We start from the raw sequence: 22,539 nt of genomic DNA, 5'->3' as shown, positions 1-22,539 counted from the left end.
TTACACATTTTCCTGTACAGAGACTAGTATCTTACACTCTTATTAGCTCACATGTTAACTGAGATGGGGAAACAGAAGGCAGGAACAAAATGAACAGTATTTTAGGATCTATGAGTTGGTTAGGATCTTTGAGATCACCTGCTTTCATACTTTCCTTTCATAGATGAAAAATTATGTGGACCAGAGAGGTTCGGTGGTTTACCCAGTTAATCTCCACCTTAGAGCCAGAACCCTGGTTTCTAAGCTTCCAGTCTGGGGGACTTTATACTCTCCTGCCATCCTCAAATTAACTGTGTGAATGGCACACTGGCACATATTAAACACCTGGAGGAACTTTGCTGCAATTTCTATATGTGGGTCTGGAGTCTGTGGGTTTAAAACTTCATTTGAATAGGAAAGATTGTTTTTGCAGCATGAGAAGAGCTGATGGACCCTGGAGGGAGCAGACATATAGCCGGTGGCCTCAAGAGTTTGCTGAGGTCCAAGCCTGCTCTTGCTCTCCATCTACTAGAAAGGGCAGTTCTCACTAGTTCTGCCTCCATTTTTACTTAGCTGGTAGATTAAACAGGTTTGTTTTTAATAAACAACCCATTTAACATTTTGACATTTGTTAGCCCATTTTACCAAACATGTTGTATTGACAATAGCATTAAGTTCTTCTGAGATATCTGTTTCTGAGACTTATCATATTAATCACTGCTATGTATGTTTATTGAAGTTTTAGAGCCTTTATGGGATCTTCAGACAAGAGTGTTTCTCAAAATGTTAGGTCATATTATTCAGACATATTCTTATATTTTTGTCAAGCATTTAAGGATCTATAAAGAAATGCATGTACCATTTAAAGAAAGTGTGACTTTCAATTTTAAAACAGCAAGAATTTGTTGAAACATCAACAGTAATCAATCTCTGCTTTAGACATGCAGTTTTTAAATATATTATTTTTCAAAATGGCTACATTTGTGATTATTTTTGTTGTTTGCTTTTGCAAAGACATACCTATCTACAGTCCTTCAATTCCAAACATTTATAAAACCATAAATTCTGGAACAATTTCTGTGTTCTCTTGCCCTCTGCTGGCTAAATTGAGACCTTTTTTGGAAACACGTCCATCAGATACCTTATGATCACCAATGTACACCCTCTGACCTTCATTTTTAGGTCCTTTTGGTAAAAGTCTCCTTAATTTTTATGCCAGAGGTAAGAATCTACCTTGAGGCTCCATTTCTCATCAAGATACCCATGACCTGATGGTTCCAGCTCAGGACACATGTGCATTCTCAGCCATCTTTCTTATTTACCTCTGCATCCTTTGATTAGCACCTTATTGTATACTGGACTATTCCTGACTCGTCTCTACTGCATAATTTAACAGATATGTCAGTGTGTAAATATAAGCTGTATCATTCTGTCTTGGTTATTAATTGCTTGGTGTTTGTCTTGTTTTCCGAGTGTGACTGTCAATTCTCTAGGCCTTCATCCCCATCAACTGAATTTAGAAGAGGCCTCAGTCATGGAAATCAAGCCTTCACACATACTCTAGACTTGCCTGGAGTGATGCAGGAACCCTCATTCTGGCTGTGACCTGCCTTCCTGGGCATCCCCCAGTCTCCTTGCACTGCTCAAGATGGACCACACACACTTGGATAAGATCAGCCCTTCCCTGGAGAGCTCAGTGGAGGAGCGTGAATCAGCTCACCATCTTAGACCTGATTCCCCCCTCTCTCCTGCTGGTGGTGAACCCCAGCTGATGTTATTTAGGTTCTTAGGTTCTGCTACCCCGCTGCTCTCTCTTCTCTTCTATCCAGTTCTCACAAGTCTGATGTTCCGGGGTAGACTCTGAGTGACTGCTGCTCTGGATTTCTACTTTCCTATTTACATCTAAATTAAAATTTGCATTATTCTGTCTCCTAGTTATTCTGAAGGTACAAGCTTTTCTCTCTCTCTGTATTAATCTGTATCTTTTTTTTCCCCAGCAGGAGGGTATATGAGTAGGTTTGAATTTGGGTGGCTGGCATTATTTTCCTGTGGGAAAGCTGCAGAAGTTCTCTTTTGATTTCTTCTTTATTGTTGTGTGTGGTTTTCTCGGTGAGCTGAGTGAGAATAGGGGAGGAGAGAAAGACAGAGTGTGAATAGCTGTCTAGAGGAGCAGGAGGCTGAAAGGCAGGAGTGTGACTGCCCATGAGCACAAAGGTACTGCTTGAGGTTTGTGGTAATAAATGTAAAGTAAGACCAGTCAGTATGATCATGGGCTTTTCTCCAACGACGTTCAGTTCAGCTGCATCCTGTTGTGGTTTTGCCAAATGAGTACAAAGAAATGCGCAGATAGGAGGAAAACTTCAAAGCTCTCCTGTGAAGGACAAAAGTAGAGTTAAACAAACAGGGAGACACACCACGTTCTTGGATCAAACAGCACAGTGCCAGATGCCAGTTCTCCTCAAGCTAATATGAACATTTATGATGACTGTGTTAAAAGTGACCTTTTCCCCCCAACTGGAATCAGAAAAGCTGATTCCAAATAAGAATACTCAGGAAAATTCTGGAAAAAAAAAAAAGCACACTGAACAAAAAGATATGAACAATTTGTTCAAAAAGGAAAAAAAAAACAAACAAACAAACAAACAGAAAATGTCCCTTATGTATCTAAACAGCTGCTCAATCTTGCTTATATTAACAGAAAATTAAATTATAACTGTTTTAAAATACAAACGCTCACCTATCTGACTGGCAAAACTCAAAACGTTTGATAGTACCCTCTGTGGGTGAGGCTGTGGAGAAACAAGCATTCTCATAATTGCTGGGAGTTCAAAATGGTCCACCCTCTATGGAAAGTAATTTGGAATTAACTGATACAGCTGCACATGCATTTGCCTGTTGACTTAGCAGTTCTATTTTTAAGAGTCTCTATAAATTCATGACTATGTGCAGAGACTTATTCATTCTGCCCTTGTTTATAACTGCAAAAGACTATAAACAATCCAAATATCCATCAATAGAGAACTTGTTACGTAAAAAATAGAAAAGCCGTTAAAAAAAAATGGCTCTCTTTTTAGGAGCTTGCTTTTGCAAGATTCAGAACCAAGATTAGATAAGTAAATAACAGGTATAGAGCCCTACCTTTTGTATAAGGAAATAAAAATGTTTGCTTATTTTTGCCCAAAACAAAGGTCATGGAATAAATACAAAATTAGTAGATAAGAGAGAAATTAAAACAGTAGCTGGCTCTCAAAGAGTTAGTAAATATGATCTCCTAGAAGGAGCAGGAGAAAGGGACCAATAAGACAGAGGAGGAGGTTGCTGCTGCTGCTGCTAAGTCGCTTCAGTCGTGTCCGACTCTGTGCGACCCCATAGACGGCAGCCCACCAGGGTCCCCCGTCCCTGGGATTCTCCAGGCAAGAACACTGGAGTGGGTTGCCATTTCCTTCTCCAATGCATGAAAGTGAAAAGTGAAAGTGAAGTCGCTCAGTCGTGTCCGACTGTTAGCGACCCCATGGACTGCAGCCTACCAGGCTCCTCTGTCCATGGGATTTTCCAGGCAAGAGTACCGGAGTGGGGTGCCATTGCCTTCTCCAGAGGAGGAGGTTACACTTCTCTAAATATAGTGAACAGTGGAAACAGCTTACAAATGTTAAAACTAATAATAAAATAAAATGAAAGAGGAAAATAAAAGCAAACCCTAACATTGAAAATAAATAAATTTCATGTGAATAACTGATTGAAGGACCATGTATGTTTCCTTGTTGAGCGTCCACTTGTGAGCTTTCCTGGTAAGGCTTCCTCTTCATACTATAACCATGGAAAGCTGTGGAATTTGTACAGCTTGCCTCAATTTACTGGTTGCTTTCTGTTTTCTATCTTTTCCAACTGAATAGTCAGCTCCATTGGGTGGGGGTTGGTATTTGTTTTGTTCACTGATGATCCAAACAGCTCACACTGTTTGGCATATGGTAAGAACTCAATAAATATTTGTTGAATGAATTAAGCACTTTGTGGGCAATGAAGCCATTTCTTTCTCTCTCTCTCTTTTTTAAAAAATTTGAAGTTTAATGAAGACCTAGTGTATAGCACAGGGAACTCTAGGAGTACTGTGAAATGGCCTATATGGGAAAAGAATCTAAAAAAGAGTGGATATATTTATATGTATCACTGACTCACTTTGCTTTACACCTGAAACTAAGATAACATTGTAAATCAACTATATTCCAACTTTTTAAAGACAAAGAATTTAAAAAATTTTTCAGTAAAAGCATAGAAAATTGAAGTATAGATAATTTACAGTGTTGTGTTAGTTTCAGGTATACAGCAAAGTGATTCAGTTTGTGTGTGTGTATATATATATGTATCCTTTATATATATGTATTTTTTCGGATTCTTTTCCATTATAGGATAAGATATCGAATATAATTTCTTGTGTTTTAGAGTAGTTCCTTATTTCCCCTCTGTTTTATATATAGTAGTCAGTTCAGTCACTCAGTCGTGTCCAACTCTTTGCAACCCCATGAATCGCAGCACACCAGGCCTCCCTGTCCATCACCAACTCCAGGAGTGCACTCAAACTCATGTCCATCAAGTCGGTGATGCCATCCAGCCATCTCATCCTCTGTCGTCCCCTTCTCCTCCTGCCCCCAATCCCTCCCAGCATCAGAGTCTTTTCCAATGAGTCAACTCTTCCCATGAGGTGGCCAAAGTATTGGAGTTTCAGCTTTAGCATCAGTCCTTCCAATGAACACCCAGGACTGATCTCCTTTAGGATGGACTGGTTGGATCTCCTTGCAGTCCAAGGGACTCTCAAGAGTCTTCTCCAACACCACAGTTCAAAAGCATCAATTCTTTGGCGCTCAGCTTTCTTCACAGTCCAACTCTCACATCCATACATGACCACTGGAAAAACCATAGCCTTGACTAGACGGACCTTTGTTGGCAAAGAAATGTCTCTGCTTTTTAATATGCTGTCTAGGTTGGTCATAACTTTCCTTCCAAGGAGTAAGCGTCTTTTAATTTCATGGCTGCAATCACTATCTGCAGTGATTTTGGAGCCCAGAAAAATAAAGTCTGACACTGTTTCCACTGTTTCCCCATCTATTTGCCATGAAGTGATGGAACCAGATGCCATGATCTTAGTTTTCTGAATGTTGAGCTTTAAGCCAACCTTCTCACTCTTCTCTTTCACTTTCATCAAGAAGCCTTTTAGTTCCTCTTCACTTTCTGCCATAAGGGTGGTGTCATCTGCATATCTGAGGTTATTGATATTTCTCCCAGCAATCTTGATTCCAGCTTGTGCTTCTTCCAGCCCAGCATTTCTCATGATGTACTCTACATATAAGTTAAATAAGCAGGGTGACAATATACAGCCTTGACATACTCCTTTCCCGATTGGGAACCAGTCTGTTGTTCCAGGTCCAACTCTAACTGTTGCTTCTTAACCTGCATACAGGTTTCTCAAGAGGCAGGTCAGGTGGTCTGGTATTCCCATCTGTTTTAGAATTTTCCACAGTTTATTGTGATCCACACAGTCAAAGGCTTTGCATAATCAATAAAGCAGAAATAGATGTTTTTCTGGAACTCTCTTGCTTTTTCAGTGATCCAGTGGATGCTGGCAATTTGATCTCTGCTTCCTCTACCTTTTCTAAAACCAGCTTGAACATCAGGAAGTTCACGGTTCACATATTGCTGAAGCCTGACTTGGAGAATTTTGAGCATTACTTTACTGGCATGTCAGACGACTGCAATTGTGCAATGAGTGCAGTTGGAGCATTCTTTGGCATTGCTTTTCTTTGGGATTGGAATGAAAACTGACCTTTACCAGCCCCGTGGCCACTGCTGAGTATGCCAAATTTGCTGCCATATTGAGTGCAGCACTTTCCCAGCATCATCTTTCAGGATTTGAAATAGCTCAACTGGAATTCCATCACCTCCACTAGCTTTGTTCATAGTGATGCTTTCTAAGGCCCACTTGACGTCACATTCCAGGATGTCTGGCTCTAGGTCAGTGATCACACCATCGTGATTATCTGGGTCGTGAAGATCTTTTTTGTACAGTTCTTCTGTGTATTCTTGCCATCTCTTCTTAATATCTCCTGCTTCTGTTAAGTCCATACCATTTCTGTTCTTTATCGAGCCCATCTTTGCATGAAATGTTCCCTTGGTATCTCTAATTTTCTTGAAGAGATCTCTAGTCTTTCCCATTCTGTTGTTTTCCTCTATTTCTTTGCATTGATCACTAAGGAAGGCTTTCTTATCTCTTCTTGCTATTCTTTGGAACTCTGCATTCAGATGGTTATATCTTTCCTTTTCTACTTTGCTTTTCACTTCTCTTCTTTCACTGCTATATATAAGGCCTTCTCAGACAGCCATTTTGCTTTTTTGCATTTCTTTTCCATGAGGATGGTCTTGCTCCCTGTCTCCTGTACAATGTCACGAGCCTCTGTCCATAGTTCATCAGGTACTGTGTCTATCAGATCTAGTCCCTTAAGTCTATTTCTCACTTCCACTGTATAATCATAAGGGATTTGATTACGTCATACCTGAATGGTCTAGTGGTTTTCCCTACTTTCTTCAATTTAAGTCTGAATTTGGCAATAAGGAGTTCATGATCTGAGCCATAGTCAGCTCCTGGTCTTGGTTTTGCTGACTGTATAGAGCTTCTCCATCTTTGGCTGCAAAGAATATAATCAGTCTGATTTCGGTGTTGACCATCTGGTGATGTCCATGTGTAGAGTCTTCTCTTGTGTTGTTGGAAGAGGGTGTTTGCTATGACCAGTGAATTCTGTTGGCAAAACTCTATTAGCCTTTGCCCTGCTTCATTCTGTACTCCAAGGCCAAATTTGCCTGTTACTCCGGGTGTTTCTTCACTTCCTATTTTTGCATTCCAGTCCCCTATAATGAAAAAGACATCTTTTTTGAGTGTTAGTTCTAATAGGTCTTGTAGGTCTTCACAGAACTGTTCAACTTCAGCTTCTTCAGTGTTACTGGTTGGGGCATAGGCTTGGATTACCATGATATTGAATGATTTGCCTTGGAAATGAACAGAGATCATTCTGTCGTGTTTGAGATTGGATCCGAGTACTGCATTTTGGACTCTTTGGTTGACCATGATGGCTACTCCATTTCTTCTAAGGGATTCCCACGCCGGCTGCGACGGACTGCGCAGAAGCGTGGCCGAGAGGAGCTGCCCCTCACCCAAGGTCAGGGGCGGCGATTGAGAATGCCAGGCTGCGATGGCACAGGAGTGGCCTAGAGGAGCTACCCCACATCTCAGGTCAGGGGCGGCAGCTGAGACTAGCTACCGCATGTCCGAGGTCAGGGGCGGCAGCCAAGAGGAGCAACCCCACGTCCAAGGAGCGGTGGCTGCGGGGGCACAGGAGGGCCAAGAGGAGCTACTCCACGTTCAATGTCAGGAGGGGTGGCTGTGAGGAGATGGCCCTCCTCCAAGGTAAGGAGCAGCAGCTGCGCTTTGCTGGAACAGCCCTGAAGAGATACCCCACGTCCAAGGTAAGAGAAACCCAAGTAAGATGGTAGGTGTTGCAAGAGGGCATCAGAGGGCAGACATACTGAAACCATAATCACAGAAAACTAGCCAATCTGATCACACGGACCACAGCCTTGTCTAACTCAATGAAACTAAAGCCATGCCCGGGGGCAACCCCAGATGAGCGGGTCATGGTGGAGAGGTCTGACAGAATGTGGTCCACAGGAGAAGGGAATGGCAAACCACTTCAGTATTCTTGCCTTGAGAACCCCATGAACAGTATATAGTAGTATGTATATATTAATCCAAAACTCCTAATTTATTCCCCACCCCCCAGCTATCCCCTTTGGTAACCACAAGTTTGTTTTCTATGTCTGTAAGTCTGTTTCTGTTTTGTAAGTAAGTTCATTTAAATCATTTTGTAATATTGCACATATTAGTGATATCATATGATATTCGTCTTTCTCTGTATGACTTCACTTAATAAGATAATCTCTAGGTCCATCCATGCTGCTGCAAATGAAAGAAGCTGTTTCTTGGATGTTCTTTCTTTAATGCTCCAAAGCTAGTAGTAGACTAGTACAGGAATTGCTAAATAAATATTTTTGTCTGGGCCCAGATGATTTTAGCATATTTCTGTCTCCAACTATATTTCTGTCCTCATTGTTGCTATTCATGTCTGGCCAATAGCCCAGGACCCCATCACTGGGGCTTTATCTGCAGTTGGCAGTCCCCAGCAGCCAAGACATTGCCCAGCTTCGTGCTGTGTGACTGTGGCCCAAACTCTAACGATTTACTCTTTCTCCTTTTGTGTACAAGCTTCCAGCTGAGCTGCTTTGCAGATATTTCAGAAGTATGTCTCCAATTCTTTCTAGTCAGCTTATAATGACCAGCAGTGAATGTTTGGGATTTAGAAATGTCTCTCTTTTTCAAATGGCATTATACAAATGAAGACATTTCTTTTAGTAGGTCAAATTCCATAATAAACCCGATAGATCAAACTCTCACTAAGAATAGCATCAACCTTCCTACATTCCTCTCATCATTTCATTCTCTCTGTAAAATTCACTAGCAGGCTTCATTTTGGAGTCCACTTCTTAGAAAATTTTGCTTTGGGAGTGATTTGAACTAACTTGGATTTGAATTAATTTATCTTCTTGGGGCTCAGTTTCCACAATTTCAGCAACACCTATGTTTCCAAGTTGCTGGAAACGCAAGCAAATATTTATGTCAGTCTTCTAGCACAGTGCCTGTTTTGGCTGAAGAGTGTTGTTAATAAAAACAGGCCTCCTATTCCCACTAAAGATTGTAGGAAAAAGGGATTGGAAGGAACTATCAGTATATCAAAATGTGGACAGTTATTACTGTGGGGTGTTGAGATTATTGTGCTTTTTATCTTGGCATTTTAAACTTTCCTGGGCTTGTCATATCTTGTAAAATGATTATGTCATAGTTTTATAATCAGAAAATGTTAATAAAATGATCATTTTTATAACCTTTAACAGTTAAAATTTTTTTCTCTTTCCATGATTCTGTCCCATTTCTCAATAATCCACAACAAAAAATCCAACTAACTAAATGAATTCATGTTGGTTCATTTCATTAACAACCAAAAGAATTGATATGAACACACCGACCAGGACCCGAAGAAAAATCAGCCTGCAAACAAATGTGAATAAGAATGAAAACTGAGGACTTGCTCTTTGGCACAAGTGTTGGAGTAAATCAGAACTTTTAGGACCTAGTGAGCAGATGACAGGTCTTTACTAGGTTGGTGCAAATGTAATTGCAGTTTTGGACTGTGAATTTTAAATCATTATAACTAGGCTCAAACACATCTTTATTAATCAAATTAGGAACCAATGCAGTCAACACATTTTTGCCAACAAGAAATAAGTTTGTTTATTCCTGTAGTGTAAAAATCTATGCTTAGGGATTCGATGAACTCTTGGAAAGCATTTTTTTCCTCCTGCTGATTGTGGAAGCATTTTCCCTGCAAAAAGTTGTCAAGATGTTTGAAGAAGTGGTAGTTGGTTGGCAAGAGCTTGGGTGAATACAGTAGATGAGGCAAAACTTTGTAGCCCAATTCGTCCAACTTTTGAGGCATTGGTTATGTGACGTGTAGTCAGGCACGTCGTGGAGAAGAATTGGGCCCTTTCTGTTGACCAACGCCAGCTGCAGGTCTTGCAGTTTTTGGTGCCTTCTGTTGAGCATGCTTCTCAGATGCAATGGTTTTGCTGGGATTCAGAAAGCTGTAGTGGATCAGACAGGCAGCAGACCACCAAACAGGGACCATGACCTTTTTTTTGGTACAAGTTTGGCCTTGGGAAGTGCTTTGGAGCTTCTTGTTGGTCCAACCACTTAGCTGGTTATTGCTTTTTGCCACAAGTCACAATCTGATTGAGAAATGGTTTGTTGTTGTAAAAGAAGATGACACTTCAAAAAGATGATTTTTTTGATTTTCAGTCAGCTCCTGAGGCACCCACTTATCAAGCTTTTTCACCTTTCCAACTTGCTCCAAATGCCAAATGACCATAGAATGGTCAACATGGAGTTCTTCAGCAACTTTTCATATAGTTTTAACAGAATAATATATTTTTAAACAGAATCAGCTTCAGTGATCCTCTCAATTGTCAACTTCCAATGGCAAGCCACTGCGCTCCTCATTTTCAGGGCTCTTGTCTCCTTCGCAAAACTTCTTGAACCACCACTGCACTACACATTTGTTTACAGTTCCTGGGCCAAATGCGTTGAGGTTGCAAGTTGTCTCTGCTGCTTTATGATTCATTTTGAGCTTGAATAAGAAAATCACTCAAATTTGCTTTTTGTCTAACATCATTTCCTATTCATTGGAAGGACTGATGCTGAAGCTGAAACTCCAATATGCAAAGAACTGACTCACTGGAAAAGACCCTGATGCTGGGAAAGATTGAAGGCGGGAGGAGAAGGGGATGACAAAGGATGAGATGGTTGGATGGCATCACTGACTCGATGGACATGAGCTGGAGTAAGCTCTGGGGGTTGGTGATGGACAGGGAAGCCTGGCATGCTGCAGTCCATGGGGTCGCAAAGAGTCAGACATGACTGAGCGACTGAACTGAACTGATTTCCCTAGTCTAAATAAATATAAAATAAACAGGAAGTAATAAGTCATCAGCAAAAGAAAAACAAAAAACCATAAAGTAAAAAATGTGCTTTAAAATGATGATGTATAACATAACCACATTTATTTAAGAATGTATTCTCATAGCAAATGGCAAAGTTCAACAATGCAAAACCATGATTACTTTTGCACCAAAATAATATTTCTTTATTTATGGCTGTGCTGGGTCTTCATTGCTGTGCAGGCTTTTCTCTAGTTGAGGCAAATGGGGGCAATCCTCTAGTTGCGATGTGCAGGCTTCTCATTGCAGTGGCTTCTCTTGTGGAGCATGGCCTCTAGGGAGCAGGGACTCCAGTAGTGCAGCACGGGCTCAGTAGTTGCAGCTTCTGAGCTTTAGAGCACAGGTTCAGTAGTTGTGGCTCGTGGGTGTACATGACCCATGGCATGTGGGATCTTTCTGGACCAGGGATCAAACCCATGTCCCCTGCATTGGCAGGCAGATTCTTTACCAGTGAGCCACCAGGGAAGCCTGTTTTTTAAAGTGCTGGCTAACAGCATGGCCTCCATGAGCCAGAGAGGAGAGTAGGGGGTGCGTGTCTCTTGTGGAGAGCTGCACCCTCTCTCTTTGCTTGGAAGGGATCCTCTTCAGTGGCCCTTCTGTAGGGTCATGCATGGAGCAGCCAGGCTGGAAGCCCTCCCCCTTGCTACAGCCACCCTTGGTGGTCAGTTTGGAGAAAGATGTCACGGCCAGGTTGTGCATATCCCCACAACCAGATGGCTGTGTTTGCATCACTGGGTGGGGGGAGGTGGCTGAGGCCATTTATCAGAGATTGGAACCCAAGAGGGAAGGAAGTGGCTGAATTGGTGGCTGCTGCTCTTTGGACTGCTGGCCACTCCCACCTCCTGTCACTTGCAGGGGCTGTGGTCAGGGTTGCAAGAGGAGCAGTGTGGACAGAGGAGGCCTTTGTGACCACTCAGACCTTGTTCATGAGACTTCTAACCACTCCACATTTCACAACTGAGGAAATAGGAAGTGAAGGCTTAAAAGGGAGTGTGGGGCTGGCAGCTGTACACTCAGAACTTCAAAGGGCAGGTATTTTTGTCAACACAGGTTCTCCGGTTAGTGAAGATGCTGAAATGCATTTCCTGTGTGGCTCTATTTTCATAGGGTGTTGACCAGCTCACTAACTCTGGACATTTGCAGCCTGATTCAGAGGTTTGCAGCCTGAAAATCAGAACCAACAGTTCATCTCACAGTCCTGCATAAAACAAGGGTCAATTAGTTACCAACACTGATATTTATTATAGGAGAATTTATACAGAGAAGAGATGACAAGCCACCTCCATAACTCTGGCAGCACCCTCAGACTGCACAGATCAGATTAGGAAATTCATCATAGAAACAGATGAGTAGTTGCACTCATCTGTCTTCTGCAAAACACATCTAATTTTTTCCCTTTCCTTCATTTTCATCCATTTCCACTATGAGCAAGTTTTTAAATTTGTTTCCCCCTTTCCCCATTCAGCTCTTTTAAAAAAAAGAACCTGAGCAATGTTCCCAGGAAGAAAGCACCTTTCTCTGCCCAGAGCCTCCCCTGATTAGCAGGTGGAAAATCCCAGGTAAGAGCACCTGCCCATTTGGCTGTGGCTCAAAAACTGAGGTTGGGAAGTTCATGCCCATGGAAGGAAAATAACCAGTTGGATCAGTGGGCAAGAGATGAGAACATAAGTAGGCCTGAGACAAAGAAAAGGTCAGCTGTAAGTGGGTCAGGAGATCAGAGTGGACGAGTAGGCTCTGGAAGGGAGGACTGCCATAGAGAATTTCAGTTCCCGCCTCACCCTGGGGGCTGGATGACTCAGCATTTCCTGTAATTACTATTATTAAGGCCAACCTCAGAGGCCCTAGCAAGGCTGACTGCTGTTAAAACTGGACTATTCTCCTTCTGGCCTCTGGTTCATTCTAGGTAAACGTAATAGAAGGCTGATCCAGAAGGGCTGTGTAATTTATCCTGATGTTTAATGCTCTTTTATTCTTTTTTTTTTTAAACTTCACTCAATAGCCCAAACTGGTCAGGGTTTGCGTGGGCTGACATCAGCTGCTTTATCTGGTCACATTGTCACCTAATAAGTAACCTTTATTTGTGATTGCCAGGTGTTGACATTTCATGAAGACTTGACAGAAACATCGCTTTTTAATTCTCAGAAGCAGGCCACAAGGTAGGTGTTATTATCTGCATTTGCAGACAAGAAAGCTGAGACTTAGAGATGGTCATTGCTCAAGGACTCAGAGTCCAACTTGAGCCTTTTCACTTAAGTCTGTGCTCTTCACCTGTACCCTCTACCGCCTGGCAGAGATTAGAAATGGTTTACTGAGCTTAAACACAAATCAGAGGGTGATCCTGGGCAGGAGAGCGTGGAGAAAATGAAAAGCACACAGCAGACCAGGAATGTGACAAGAAGAGAAGGATAGAGGGAGGGAAGCACTTGCTACTGGTGGAAAATCAGGGTGGGAAAACCACTGCCCCTTTGTGGGCACATAAAGTCCCCCCTAGAGGTTTGTTTAGCTTGCTAACATGTCTTCAAGATGGACAGGTTCTGTTATCTTCGCTTTTCATGTATGCGTTCCATGGACTTATTACCTAGACGATCACTATTCTTCCAGCCACCAAGGGACCAATGTGTATTCAGTGTGACTGGAGAGGCATCTCTCATACTGTCACTCCATCTCCTACCCTCCCTGGAAATTTCACTCTTCAAGTAACTGGGTCAGCTGAAGAGGCTGGGCATTGTCTTCAGAAGGTTATTGTTGAAATGTGCATTTTTCCTTCAAAGTCAAGCTCCGTGAAGGCAAGGATTTTGTCTTGCTTGCCTTACATCCCTAGGAACGTAGAAAATGATCTTTATAAATGGAATTAAGAATGTATAAATAAATGAATGAAAGACATGTACAGGAGGCAGAGTGTCCCCGAAAGCCTTTGCTGATCCATTTACTTCGCAAAGTAGAAAATGGGGAGGAATGGATTGCAGGGAACATGTTAAGGGGAGGTGTGGTGGGGTAGGATTAGGGATGGGAAACTGGATCTTGGGGCCCTAGGGCAGGAGACATTGGAGAGCTGGTGGGAAGTGTCACGTCCCCAACCCACCTCCTCTCCACTTCAATATCAAGGCCTCTGTACTGTCCTCTCCCCTTTCCTTCATTTTCAGGAACAGAGTCTTGATTTACCAAAGCTTAAATCATTAGTTTTAATTCTTCTCCAGCATTTTTATGAGCATAGATATTCCTCCTTCAAGAAAAACAAAACAAAGATGAAACCTGGTTTCACTCTGTAGTTCTTTCTAAGTCATCACCCTAAGAAAACCATTGACATCATATCATTTTTCTCCTCAAAAGCTTTTGTCATCTTGTCAACAGCCTTTTGCCAAATTAACATTTTTACCTTGAGGGTACCTTTTACCTCCTCTCTCGGAAATGCTCTCCAAATGTTTATAGTTTCAAACATCCCTGTCTGCCAAAGGGGGCTTAGGCCCCTTATGACCTACCTACTGTAGAGCTGCTTTCGTTGCAATTACAGTTGGCCCTTGAACAACATGGGGGTTAATCCGTATATAACTTATGGTCAGTTCTCCGTATCCTCAACTTCTCAGCATCTGCATATTCAACCAACCACTGACAGGGTGGTACTGCAGTGTTTACTACTGAAAAATATCCTGTATAAGTGGACCCACACAGTTCAGTCCCAGTGTTCAAGGGCCAACTGTATTCTGTTGAACTTTGTTTACTAGCAATCTCCTTGCTTTATTTTTATACCAGTTGTGGCTTTTCTATCTTAAATATGTGTGTGATCTCTGACTTGGCGCTTCAGTGGTGACTGGTGTTGGGACTATCTCATACCCACAGAAAGCCTCTGGTATAAGCAGACATCACTGTATATTATGGCTGGTGTACAGCCAACATGTGATGACACTTTAAAATTCTGATTTTTGATAATATTAAGTCAAAGACAGTTTGTATTTTAGAATGCTTATTCTGGGCTATAAAGGCTTGCACGTTAGTTATTCAGTCATCCCAATATCTGGAATATGACATTCTGTCAACTGCAGTCACAGAGCTGTCCCGGACCATCCTCTCATCTAAGAGAAGAGTTGTCTTTTTTTGCTGCATTGCTGCCTGATGAATGGCTTTGCAGGATTGTTCTGCTATCTGAGCAGCTCCTACTCCAGGTATGAAAAATCTAATTTCACTCCCTAAGCCTTTTCCCCATAATGTCCCTTCTGCTTCAACAGATTCCACTCAAACACATTAAAATGGGACTCATAATATCGATTTATTATCTTAGCAATCTCAGTAAACAGGGCAGTCTCCTTGTTTTTTTTTCTTCAGAGATAAGGCAGGCCTAGCATCTTCCTTAAAAGAACATACTGTATGGCCTCATGTTACAAAAATTGTAGCTTGGTTCAAATTCCCACTGATAGTCCTTCAGTTTTTCTTGTAAGGAGATAACTTATTATGGAGAAATGATGTTACATAAATAAAATAAAGCTAGAATGTTAATATTAGGAGACAGTTCTGAACTTGGAAGCACAGTGCTGATGTTACATACTGAATTTTTCTCATCTCCTCCTTCTCAGCATCTTCATACTACTTCTCTCTGTCTCTCTGTCTCATCTTGGCAGATACAAATAGAAGGTGTGATGCAGCTGACAGCACCTGCAGAGGTCGAGGGCCTTCTCTTAGATAAAGAGATTTGGGTCTGCCCATCGTAATTCCACAATAGAAATTTTGAACCAAAGGAAACAAAAAATTCTGATTCTATGTGACATAGAATGGATGCAACCTAGGGCTGCAGGACTTGGGAGCTGAATTCTTTTTTGGGAAAATACTGTTTGTTATATTGTGATTCTCTTCTGTAGCCCTAGCCTTCTTATCTTTGAGGCTTTGTGTATGGATGGTTGGAGTAAATTAAGCAGGAAGTGAAGTCTGGTAGCAGCCTAGGAAGGTAGTTATGAGACGGGAGAGGTGACCTGCTGAGAGCTGAGCCTGGCTTCCCGCTGCTCCCTGAGAACAGACAGTGGCCAGTGCAGAGGTGGGAGCAGGCAAGTAGTCCTCAAGGATTCTCAGAGGTACCTGGAAGAAGAACCTGGTAAAAGATAAACTTCCTTTTTGTTAAACGTGGCATGAGCTCTGACCTTATTGGCCTTGGAAGACTAGCAAGGTCTGTGAGCTCTGGCTTGCCCAGAATAAACCCTGCTGAACCCATGTCCAGGAATGGGGCCATTTCCCACCTCCCTTCCACACACCCACTCACTCCTAGCTGCCTTTCATGCCACTTATGTCTCTTCCGATGGGGACTGCCCAAGTGAGAGGAGAAAATTAGAAGGTATTTTATATAAAGGGAGCAAGGAGAGTGTCAAAGACTCATGTCGAAGACTCATCTGTTTGCAGCTTGGTACCCCCAGAAGTGGCCCTGGGCACTGGAAGCCTGATGTCTGAAATCGAGTGTTCTCGCAGCATCCTGTTTCATACAGGTCAGCACCATGTTTCTCAGCTAATTGATACAGACACCACTGCCCCGCCCACCCCCGCCCCCTACCCCCGCCATCACCCAGAGGCCAGTATGAGTGGAAGGGCTATTTCTCAGAGCTCCTTCAACTCAGTGTTTTACATCATTACTCCCTGAGATGGATGGAACTTGTTAGGTTCATTTCTTTCTTTCGTCGTTCTTTCTTCTCCTCTTCCTCCCACCTTCTCTCTGCCCTCCCTTCTTTCCTTCCTGCATCCTTGGTCCTAGGAAGTTTTCTGCTCAGTATCTTTCAAGCAGTGTTGCTGCTCCTCCCAGTGCCCTGTGTACCCTGCAGTGGCCAGAAACCTGCTCCCACCATTAAAGACTTAAGAAGCATACAAGGAGTCAAGGAAGCTCAAGTCTAGGCCTCAAGGTTACTGCTTAGATCTTTTTGCCTAGAAACGATTATATGAAGACATAAAACGTTTTAACTCTATGTCCTACTATTTATTTTGAATTAAAAATCTCAATATATAGATATGTGAAATTCATGTTGATAACAGCATAACAGCCTTGGACTTTCCCCTCCTCTTTGATCAGTAGTACTCTGATATGGTTTATGGAGTCTGCTTTCCTACCTTGGAGAACAAGGATGATGTTTGTTGATTTGGAATGCTTAGGTGAGATCACCCGGGAGCCAAGTTACAGATGACGTGTAATAATTTATCTTTAGACTCCAGGCTTTGATTTATCTGTCCTCCACCCATTCCTCATCTTGCACTAATGGGACTGTAGTATCCAGGGCAGTAGGAAATGCCCTTGTCCTGACATCCACATTTTGTGTTTCTATACTATCTGTATTTTTGACAAAAGTCATTGAGGCTACCTCTTTTTGCCTAAATATTAATAGGTAGGAGCAGAAAGGTCACAGTTATGAAAGCAATATTTGGGAAAAAAGACTGATTCTGTTCATTATGCTCTTTTTGGAATCTCTCTTTTTTAGCAGAGGTGGCGGGTGGGGCGGGGGTGGTGGTGGTGGTAGGGAACCTGCGTGGCACAGCATGTGGAATCTTATTTCACCAACCAGTGATGGAACCTGTTCCCTCTGCAGTGGAAGTGCGGAGTCTCAACCACTGGACTGCCAGGGAATTCCCTGGAACCTCTTTTTGACATGGAAATGCCCATCATCTGTGATCTCAGATTCTCGGAAAGCAAGCATGGCCATGTTCTGTCGCTGACATAGATGCATTTGTTCCTAAATATTGTATCCAGTTTGGTGTTTTCCACATCCTTAGTGCTCCATAAATGGTTATTAAACACATGATTCTTGCTGCCAGTATCAGTGTTGCTTTGGAGATATTAGTTTAACAGTAGAAGGTATTAGTCATTGGCCGGTCATACAACCTCCTCTTACAATGTCCTCTTATTGCCTCTTCCTGTAATTACATGATAAATACATGGGTGTGGATGTTCATAGCATTGTTTTTTGCTCATAGCATTTTAAAAAATGATTTTATTTATTTATCTTGGGCTGTTCTGGGTCTTTGTTGGTGTGCGGGCTTTTCTCTAGTAGTGATAAGTGGGGCTACTCGTTGCTGTGGCTTCTGGTGTGTGGAGCATGCGCTTTAGAGCATGAGGGCTTTCGTACTTGCGGTTCCTGGGCTCTGGAGGACAGGCTCAACAGTTGTGGCACACAGGCTTAGCTGCTCTGAGGCATGTGGGATCTTCCTGGATCAGGGATCAAACTGGTGTCTCCTGCATTGGCAGGCAGATTCTTTACCACTGAGATACCTGGAAAGCCTGCTCATAGCATTTTTAATCCAATTTTTTCATATCCATTTGAGAATCAAAAGTCAGTTATTGTGGCCTACTTTTTACCAGGCACTGTAACCATGACTAGCACTTTATATATACATTCTTTGTAACTTTTACAGTAGTGTTGTAAGGAATGACCTTCATTTTTTCATTCATTCGTTGGTCCATTCAGCAAATGCTAGGTTCTGTGTTAGAAGGTAAAGACATCAGTCAATGAGACAGAAAAAAAAAAAAAAAAAATCTAACATTCACAATGCTTAGAAACTGAAACTTAGAGAAGTGGCTTGTAGTTAGGGGACACACCGAATGACAAGCTGGGATTTGAATCTGTGCAGTCCCAAAACTCATGCTGCCTCCAAAAAATAGTGTTAGTCGGTTACAAAGAACCCAAGAGCCAGTCATTCACAGCTTCATTTGTTTTCAAGCCTTCAGACCAATCTCATATGTTCAGTGTCATTATCTCCACTTCACAGGTGAGGAAATAGAACTTGGAGATGCTGAATAACTTACTCATGATCTTGCAGACCGACGGTTCCTGGGCCATGCTGCTTCTATCTATCCTCTCTGCTGCCTGTGTAGCAGAGAAGGTTCACAGGCCCTGCCCAGCAGGAGTTTGCAGGACAGAAGAGCATTACAACACTAAGCAGAATGGAATAAGGCCACAAGAAGAGTATAAACTAAGGGCTGTGAGATTGAGCAGGGGTTATTTTAGTCTAAGGAGTACTTGAAAACAGAGGACAAGGAAAAGCGCTCTGTTTATAATTTACAAGGTATCATATTTCAAGCAGGAAATAACATAGTATTCTAAGTAAAAACATAGTAAATAGGAGTTAGACTTATTTTACTTCTCTTTTTTGCCTAGTAAGTGTATTCATTATATAAAATTTATTGAGTGGCTGACTGGGTATAGTACTGTAAGAACAATTCATTTTCAGAGATGTTAAATTGCTAAAATAATGTGGATCTTAAAATCAATTCATTTTATTTATTTTTTTTAGTAAGAGTATGTCTTGGTCTGTGTTCAGATGTTTTAAGTAGAGAAAGTAGAGAAGGGTCATAACATATTTTCACTTTCACTGGGGTCCCAGAAGGGCTGTGTACAGTTGTATGATTTGTGTACTACACAAAGGTACCCAGCTGGGTAAAGAGGGTACTGAAATCTAGTCTGCATTTCCCATGCCCAGCAATGATCCCCAACACAAGACTGCCTCTCTCCCAAAAGGAAGGACATCTTGGTGCCTTTTAAAATTTTGTACGAGTAAGAAAAGATTGTTTATGGGTTTGCAGTGACCCTGGGTCCCACAGCAAGAGCAATAATAATGGTAAAGTAGCACCCAGGGTTGAAGGTGCTTAATATGATGGTTTTTTATCTTTCTACTGTAGACTTTAAAATACCATAGGAGTTTATTACATTCTAAATTAAATTTAAGATTAACTTAGTAATTAAGTAATAACCAAAAACATTGTAAAATCTGTTAATGAAAAATTTTATTGATTCCATGTTATTACATAAAACCAAATTGTAATGTGGGATAAAATGAAACAACTTTAATTCTCAACTACATAATATTTTTGCATGTAATTTCAGAGATTTCACAGACCATCTAAAGCCCATTTTGGACCACGGGCTTTTGGACCAGATTAGCATACCTATATTATGGTACTGAATGATTAAAAAAGAATTGACAATATAATGTGTTTATGGTATTTGATTATAGCAAATATAAACATGTAGTTGAAACCTAATACTTTCCCTATGGCTAAACACTCAAGAAGTCACCACAGTATGTATATTTACTGGTTACTGAGTCATCCATTTTGGAAGTGTTTAATTCTTTTTGAATCACTCTTCTCATTTAACAACTTTCTCTGAGAAAGTGCCTAGATTTGGGTGCTATTGTGCCATGAATACATACTTATTGTGGCTCACTTTGCAAGGTGCCTTTTATAGGCTGGATTAATGGTGAACAGGGTAATTTGAATTTATTGGATGACAATAATTTTACTTTAGATTTCAATAAGTGATGGTGGTATTACCTCCCCACTCCAGCACTCCCTAAAAATCAGATCCACAGATCCAGAGTGTCTCTGAAAGGTTCAGAGTTGTCATAGTGACCATGAAATTACGAGCAACTCCAGGGCTCATTCTCATAGAAAGGGAAGTTTCCCAGGACAATGAGTCATTATTGAAGCCGAGAATGCCTCTAAATGGCTCCCTTATTAGACCAGTCAGTGTGAGACTGTAGAACATCCATCTGGCAGTGTGGTTATCATCACTAGCCAGAGGCTGGCTTCCACATCACAGACTATGTCATGAAACTGTCATGTTAAGTGTTTATTTTCCTGGCCAAACATCATTTTTAAGAACTATTTCATTAAAGAGTTTGCTGAAAGGAGACTGACTTGGGATTTTTATCATAAGCCAGATGAAATCTGCTGTGGGTGGATGGGGTACATGTGTGTTAAGTCACTTCAGTCGCATCCAACTCTTTAAGACCCTATGGACCATAGCCTGCCAGGCTCCTCTGTCCATGGGATTCTTCAGGCAAGAAAACTGAAGTGGGTTGCATGCCTTCCTTTAGGGGATCTTCCCAACCCAGGGATCAAACCTGCGCCTCCTGCATTGGCAGGCAGATACTTTACCACTGAGCTAGCAAAGAAGCCCAGTTTAGAAACTAGCTTTTTATAAAGTTTCAATTGGTTTTATTAATATGAACATTCATATTTAAATGTGCCACTGATTTTGAAATGTTTATATATTTTGTGCGTGCGTGGTCTGTTGTGTCCAACTCTTTGCGACCCCACGGACTGTAGCCCACCAGGTTCCTTGGTCCATGTGATTTCCCAGGCAAGAATACTGGAGTGGGTTGCCATCCCCTTCTCCAGGGGATCTTCCCAAGCCAGGGCTCAATCTCCTGCATTGGCAGGTGATTTCTTTAATACCGAGCCTTCTGGGAATCCCTTTATTTATTTTACTCTCTATCAATATTTTTCTTTCTGAAGGTATCAAATAACGATGACTGATTAGACCCATTTTCTTAAATTTTTCCTTTGTCAAAAATGGGAATATTTATTCAAAGAAGACATGACTGCTAGGTGCAGGAAATGCAGTATGAGATGAGCAGGGCACATGGCAAGCATTTTGCTTCCCTGCCTGGAACAGCAGGGATAACGTGACTGCAGGAGGGGATTTTTATGTTGGAGATATTCACTATCGATGAATCAGCGGGTGGCTATTTTCCTTACCTTATACATTGAGGATCCAAATATGTTTGTTGAAATTTTACTCATTCAAAAAGTATTCAGTGAGTGTGTCGTCTGTGTCAGTCATAGAATTGGGTGGTTGGGATACGAAGATAAATAGGAGCCTCTGTGTGCTGAGTCCTAGGTCATCCATGCTTCCAGTACAGGCAAAGGTTGATGTGAGAACACGAAGAAGGGAAGAATCAGTTTTAGCTACAGGGTGGCTGTGAAGTCTGAAAATGAAAATATATTATTAAAAAAAAAAAAAAGATATATTATTTCATCCTGAATGGTAATATAAGTTCAATTCAGTTCAGTTGCTCAGTCGGGTCTGACTCTTTGCAACCCCCTGGACTGCAGCATGCCAGGCCTCCCTGTCCATCACCAACTCCTGGAGTTTACTTAACTCATGACCATTGAGTCAGTGATGCCATCCAACCATCTCATCCAATTTTTTCATTCTTCTTTCACTTTCGTAAAGAGGCTCTTTAGTTCTTCACTTTCTGCCATAAGGGTGGTATCATCTGCATTTCTGAGATTATTGATATTTCTCCTGGCAATCTTGATTCCAGCTTGTGCTTCTTCCAGTCCAGCATTTCTCATGATGTACTCTGCATAAAAGTTAAATAAGCAGGGTGACAATATACAACCTTGACGTACTCCTTTTCCTATTTGGAACCTGGCTGTTGTTCCATGTCCAGTTCTAACTGTTGCTTCCTGACCTGAATGCGGATTTCTCAAGAGGCAGATCAGGTGGTCTGGTATTCCCATCTCTTTCAGAATTTTCCAGTTTATTGTGATCCACACAGTTAAAGGCTTTGGCATAGTCAATACAGCAGAAATAGATGTTTTTTTCTGCAACTCTCTTGCTTTTTTGATGATTCAGAGGATGTTGGCAATTTGATCTCTGGTTCCTCTGCCTTTTCTAAAGCCAGCTTGAACATCTGAAAGTTCATGGTTCATGTACTGTTGAAGCCTGACTTGGAGAATTTTGAGCATTACTTTACTAGCACGTGAGATGAGTGCAATTGTGTGGTAGTTTGAGCATTCTTTGGCATTGCCCTTCTTTGGGATTGGAATGAAAACTGACCTTTTCCAGTCCTGTGGCCACTGCTGAGTTTTCCAAATTTGCTGGCATATTGAGGGCAGCATTTTCACAGCATCATCTTTCAGGATTTGAAATAGCTCAACTGGAATTCCATCACCTCCACTAGCTTTGTTCGTAGTGACGCTTTCTAAGGCCCACTTGACTTCACATTCCAGGATGTCTGGCTCTAGGTGAGTGATCACACCATCATGATTATCTGGGTTATGAAGATCTTTTTTGTACAGTACTTCTGTGTATTCTTGCCACCTCTTCTTAATATCTTCTGCATCTGTTAGGTCCATACCATTTCTGTCCTTTATCG

General features: G+C 41.7%; 1 protein-coding gene across 2 annotated transcripts in view; it reads left to right on the top strand.

The window, feature by feature from the left end:
* The first annotated feature begins 12,769 nt into the window (after nucleotides 1–12,769).
* The window catches only part of IFRD1 (interferon related developmental regulator 1), a 55,329-nt gene continuing 45,559 nt past the window's right edge, over nucleotides 12,770–22,539 (top strand). Inside the window, exon 1 of one of the 2 annotated variants that reach the window (XM_070787830.1) lies at nucleotides 12,770–12,788. The gene's annotated coding sequence lies outside the window, so the exon portion shown is untranslated. Of the gene's footprint in view, nucleotides 12,789–14,657; nucleotides 14,793–22,539 lie in introns of those variants that run through there. The other variant, XM_019958746.2, reaches the window with a different exon arrangement.

Source organism: Bos indicus, chromosome 4 (assembly GCF_029378745.1).
Source record: "Bos indicus isolate NIAB-ARS_2022 breed Sahiwal x Tharparkar chromosome 4, NIAB-ARS_B.indTharparkar_mat_pri_1.0, whole genome shotgun sequence".
Taxonomy (NCBI): domain Eukaryota; kingdom Metazoa; phylum Chordata; class Mammalia; order Artiodactyla; family Bovidae; genus Bos; species Bos indicus.
The sequence above is the reverse complement of the archived record's forward strand: the minus strand, read 5'-3'. Positions and strand labels throughout refer to the sequence as shown.